Genomic DNA, 6,401 nt, shown 5'->3' with positions numbered 1-6,401 from the left:
AGATTGAGAAAAACATTTCTTATGCTTTCCACTACCAAAAATGATTGCAAACCGAGGTAAAGAGTGCAAATAGTTGTCAGAAGAACATTGTGGCTAGCTAAATTTCATCAGGGTTTCCAAGTCAATGATCTGTCATTGATCTCAACAGTCTGTTCACTGCATTTCCTGTCAGGTAGGTTGTGTTCTCCGCCTTTAGCAGCTTAAAATCACACTTTAGTAAAAGTAAATATATAATGATAGAGTGTATCTTTAATTCAGAGGCAATAAATAATACATAAGTAAAACTCAGTGTCTTTCAGGGGCTTTTTGAAGTGAGCCTCTCCCAAAAGAACATCATTTATTTCATGGACCTTCTCCATCCATTCATCCATTTTCTTCCGCTTATCCGGGGTCGGGTCGCGGGGGCAGCGGCCTAAGCAGGGAAGCCCAGACTTTCCTCTCCCTAGCCACTTCGTCCAGCTCTTCCCGGGGCATCCCAAGACGTTCCCAGGCCAGCCGAGAGATGTAGTCTCCCCAGCTTGTCCTGGGTCTGCCCCGGGGTCTCCTCTCGGTGGGACGTGCCCTGAACACCTCACCAGGGAGGCGTCCGGGAGGCATCCTCATCAGACGCCCGAGCCACCTCATCTGGCTCCTCTCAACGCGGGGGAGTAGCGGCTCTACTCCGAGCTCCTCCCGGATAGCCGAGCTTCTCAACCTATCTCTAAGGGAGAGCCCGGCCACCCTACGGAGGAAGCTCATTTCGGCCGCTTGTACCCGATCTTGTTCTTTCGGTCACTACCCAAAGCTCATGACTGCAGACGCTGCACCGATCCGCCTGCCGATCTCTCGCTCCTCCACTTGGGGCAGGATCTACTCCCCGACCCGGAGAGGGCAGTCCACCCTTTTCCGGCTGAGGACCATGGACTCGGATTTGGAGGTGCTGATTCTCATCCCAGCCGCTTCACACTGGGCTGCGAACCGATCCAGAGAGAGTTGAAGGTCACGGCTTGATGAAGCCAACAGGACCACATCATCTGCAACAAGCAGCGATCCAATTCTGAGGTCACCAAACCAGACCCCCTCGACACCCTGGCTGCGCCGAGAAATTCTGTCCATAAAAGTTATGAACAGAATCGGTGACAAAGGGCAGCCCTGGCGGAGTCCAACCCTCACTGGAAAGGAGTCCGACTTACTGCCAGCAATGCGGACCAAGCTCTGGCACCGGTCGTACAGGGAACGGACGGCTCGTAAAGTAGTCTGACACCCCATACTCCCTGAGAACCCCCCACAGGACTCCCCGAGGGACAAGGTCGAATGCCTTCTCCAAGTCCACAAAACACATGTGGACAGGTTGGGCAAACTCGCATGCACCCTTGAGGACCCTGCTGAGGGTATGGAGCTGGTCCACAGTCAACCTGTTCACCATAATTATGAATACTAAATATTTATCCTGTTAGATCAGAGCAGGTCTCTGTTCGGACACAGTTTTCTGGATCCTTCTTTATGACCCAGGTCTCAGACTCAGAGGTCTGGGTGCTGGTCTTTGGTTTGGGATGGTTTCTGATTTATTGACACCAGCTGATGTCTTCATATTTCACAGTCTGAACATAAACATCCGTCCACTCACTGATGTTTCCATCCTCTCTCTGATTCTCAGGAAGCTGGGAGTCGTTAACCATCCTTTAAAGTGAATTATTTATGTAAAACTCGTTATTTCTGAGTCATACACCAGGAAAACAAACACCTGCAGCGCTGCCTCAGCTGCCACTTTAAAGTTTTACTCCAAAGTGAAATTTGGGAGGATAAAAGCATCTGACGGCTGCGCTAACACCCACACAAACACCTTCTCCTCTGCTCTGATTAAAAATGCTCTTATGAATCAGAGATTAATTGACATGAAACTGTTTGTGTGGAGGCTCTGAGGATAAAACAGACCTGATAGGTTTGTGAGCAGCTGCTGCTGCTTTAAAAGGCTCTTTTCTGCTCTGATTAAATTGATTAGTTGTTGATTAGTTTTTTAAAAACGCCGTCTCTTCTGCTTGGAGAGGACGCCGCCGCTGATGAAAGGGAATAAACAGGAGCAGCCGAGGTTTTCAGCCGAGTTTTATCTGTAATTCAAGGTGTTATCTGCTGAGGGAAAACTCTGAGAGAAGTTACACTCCTCTCCAACCAATTACTGTTTTACTGAGTCAGAGTTTATCTTCACAAGAAAAAGACGACTGTGTGGTTTCTGAACGGGCTGAAATCAATACTGAGGCCTCTTTAGTGAAGCAGCAAAGGGAGCCAGTGCTTCTCAGAGGTCATTTTTAACGTGAGATGCAGCCAAATATTTGTGGAAAAGCAGTCGAATTCGTGACTTTAATGTACGCAGAGTTACGCCTTGTGACGTCACATCACTGCCCTAACCATAGACTGTCAAAAAAAATGGACGTCCGCTTGCTCAGCTCGAAGTGAGGTCTTCACAAAAACTGCTCCCCCTGGTGGCTGGCTACAGTATAGGTTAAAAAATCCATCTCCCCAGTCATTCCAGATGGGCTGTGGTCAAACTTTAACAAATTAATACACCTGGTAGAAATGTTTCTCACGTCTGATTGTTGTGGTGATTTGAATATATTTTTTAGCTGTCTTGTATCCAAGTCCTCTTTTTTTCTGAAAAGTTTTGTTTTCATTAGTTATAAGAGGTTAAAAATGAGGTTTTACGTAGCGTTTAACGATGATTGACAGCTGACGTTCTCGTGTATTTTTTTCAGGGATTGTAAAATATGTCTAAGAAAAAAAAAAAATTTTTTTGTCACCCAGATCCACTCAGATTCTCCCAGAATCCCTCACAGTCTCTACTGCACAGACTCTAGCTCCAAACTGCTACAATGTCTGCGCCTGTGACGGAGGAATTTTGGCTTCAAAACTGTACAATGATAAAAGGCGGAGTCACGCTGTCCACTCTATGTACAGACTATGGCCCTAAAAATGTGGCAAAGCAAGCTCTGACGTTAGTCATCTGCTAATGTTAACCCATCATTAGCTGCTGCACTAGCGTTAGCTAGTTTTCAGCGAATTAATCGAAACAAAATACATTTCAATATAACGACTATAGCGACTGTCAGCAGCTGATACTCAAGGCAATAAGATCTTTTGTCCAGTAAGTCCTCCTCGTCAGTAGATGGCGCTATATTGCTGTGGTTTAACACCACAACAAATATGTGTCAGGTCCTTTTCAGACGACATGAATGAACCAGAGGGAATTATTTTCCACTTCAGTTTATTTAAAAAAAAAAAAAATTAACCTCTGAGAGTTGTCAGTTTATTTTGCACTTTTGTTAATTAATTAAAAAAACAAAAAAACAAAACGTAAACTCAGAGAGATTTGTTTGTGTTTTATTTTGGACCTAATGTCAGAGTGACTGTGCTGTTTTTGATCAAAATGATCTGTCACTGAATTGAAGTTTTATGTATCAAAAGTACGAGTGGTATCAGTACTCCGTATCGGTGAGTACTCATTTCGGTATCAGTCTGACAAAAAGTGGTATCAAACATCCCTAATAATGGCATATACTGTAAAATAAATGTCTAAGCTTTTGTTAGTTTATACACCGTTTCACTCAAATTAGCTTATTGCAGCTCCTTCGATGATTGAAATGATTAAGAACTATGCTAATGATGTCGGCCATGTTGGTTTGTGTACATACGAGAATTCCTTGCGCTCAAACCAAAGTCGTACTTTGCCTGGAACGCTTTCAGGTCGGAGCTCTGAGGCCCGTTTACACGACAATGTTTTATCTGAAAATGCTATAAAACGTAGTGAAAACACAGTGGAAAAAAAAAATGTGTTCACACGGAAACACTGAGGGACTGAAAACGCTGTAGGAAGCATGCTAGGCCAACAACGACTATTGGACTGCTGGATGTGATCTTGCAAAGCGGGGTGTGACGTCAGCGTTTCTACCGAAAACGCCGGCTTACTGTTTACACTGCAACAGTGTCAGCAGCGTTTTAGAAAAATTCCATTCTGGAGGCAAAAGTTTGCGTTGTAGGTCGGCTAAAGCACCATTTCCGTGTAAACGCAGAACTTGGCCAAAACGCATCAAAACTTTGTATTAGTCCTGCTTATAGTCCAAGTTCTGAGCCAGTTTGGATCAGACAGACCAGACCAGTGACGTACAGAGGAAAATAAAAAAGAAAGGTAATTGCACTACACAGCCAGACCAGCAGGGGGCAGTGAGCATGGAGGATCTTCAGCCTGTACTGGTTTTGGTGGATCTGTATTTCACTGCAGATGGATTTGTTGACGCCTGAAAGGAGACGAGCTCTTTGTCAGGAGAATAACAGCCTCATCACGTTGATGATGATGATGAAACCACGTGCAGAAACTTAAGACTCGGCTCAAATGACCTGTAGCATGAATGAACACAGCGTTATTATGAAAACAGCGAGTAGTCCGAAGCTTTCAGTGCAGCTCTCTGGATGCATCAAAGAGCGGCCAATGAAAAGTGGATCTGCAGGTGATGCCGGGCCGTCAGGTAAAACAAAAGAGCTCTGAGTGGATCGAAGGACAGAGAGGCTGCCGCTGACATTTACAGCAGACGAGCGTGTGGAGCTGAGTCTTTTTCTCACAGAGCTCTTTGAATCTGGCTGGAAAGCAGAGTGACTGAGAAGTGCAGGTACACCCTGCAGGGTTAAGAGACCGGGCCCTGCAGGTGAGTGATGAAAGGTGGAGAAATGAGCCAGAGGAGGAGGGACGAGCCTGCCGGGGGAGCAGAGGGAGAAAAGTGACAGTTAGCTTAAATTTCTTTTTCTGCAAAAACCTGAAAGAAGTCTCAAAGGTGGTGAAATGTGGCGTCTTGCTGTGACCTGAATATTGGAGGCGTTTGATTCCCACTCTGCAATGACCGCCCCCCCTGAAGGATGCCGACCAGCCTGTGTGACTGCGGCGCTTTGAGCCCAAATAATCAGGTTTAACTGTGATTTAAAGGTTATTCACCAACCTTAAAATACATGTTTACTGGAGTTTGGATCAACAATTCTGATGCTCCAGTCCTCTTTTCCTCACACCACCCAGAATATTTTCCTCTCTAATTCATCCCATCCATCCAATAAGCCATTATCCGTCTCCGTTCCAGCACCGTTCCAGATATTAAGTAGCAATGCTGGATGTTCAGACTGAGCATGTGCAGATTTTCAAACCGCTACATGTTCATCTTCAATACTTCACTCTGTCTGGTCATTGCATGCAGGGCCAGCCAATCAGAGTGAAGGGGGTTTGTGGGGCAGGGAGGCTTAAAGAGACGGTACCTGGAACCAAAGGTTGAAATAAAGATTTAACAAAGCACCAGGGAGAAAAACAGGACAATTTTTTCTGTTAATCATGAAAAGATACGTAATATTGGAAATTTCATTGTTTCTTTAACTTTGAAATACTTCTTTAAATTGCACCAGATCCTAAATGATGATGTCATCACATAGGAATCTCATGGTTAATGACATGTGGGGAGGACAGGGTCTTAATCACCAAGGCCTCCTCATAGCTCCGCCCCTGACAGGCCTCCAGAAGGCTGGCCAATCATGGGGAAGGGAGTTCGTGGAGCAGGAAACCTTGTGCTCAGTCCGGCTCGTATCAGGACCCCCAGACAGCTGGAGTCACAGACCCTATTCCCACCCCATGTTGCACCTTGTTTGTTTTGTTTTCTCATTTTTTTCATTTTCTTTATTTTTACTTTATTTCTCTTAATTTTTAAATTCAATTTTGCACAGTGTAAAGCTTCTAATTTTGTGTTATTTATGTAGTTTCTAGTCTCACATTATTTCCATGTTAATTGTTCGCACCAATACACCAATTCATACTGCTCATTTGAGCAAATGCACTTGGCAACAAAACTGGATTCTGATTATGTTGGTTTGTTGTAGTCAAGATTTTGTATATATATCTATATATATATATATCTATATATATATATATATATATATATATATATATATATATATATATATATATATATATATATACACACACACTATCGGTCTAAAGTTTAAGGACACCACGATTTTTCCAGTGTTTTTTTTTTACTGAAAATTATGCCGTTTACTGTCTCATTGCACTCATATGTCAAAGCATAATACAAATAAGCAATTGGAGTAAAAAGAATAAATGATGGAATCAATTTATAGACCAAAATGTTTTCTAAACTGTTGACTCATCAAAGTAGCCACCTTTGGCAGATATAACAGCTGAACACACACGTGGCTTTCTTTCTACAATAGAAATCAAATGTTCTTCAGAAAGCTCTTCCCATGTCTGTTGTAGAAGTTCCCATAAATGTGCAGCACTTGTGGGTTGCTTTGCTTTCACTCTTCTGTCCATTTCATCCCAAACCAGCCCAAAGGGGTTTAAGTCTGGAGACTGTGCTGGCCTCTCCATGTTTTCAAGT

This window comes from Halichoeres trimaculatus, unplaced genomic scaffold, assembly GCF_033239565.1.
Source record: "Halichoeres trimaculatus isolate MK-OKI-2021-1 unplaced genomic scaffold, fHalTri1.1 fHalTri1_scaffold_12, whole genome shotgun sequence".
NCBI classification, from domain to species: Eukaryota; Metazoa; Chordata; class Actinopteri; order Labriformes; family Labridae; genus Halichoeres; species Halichoeres trimaculatus.
This window is presented reverse-complemented; position numbering follows the sequence as displayed.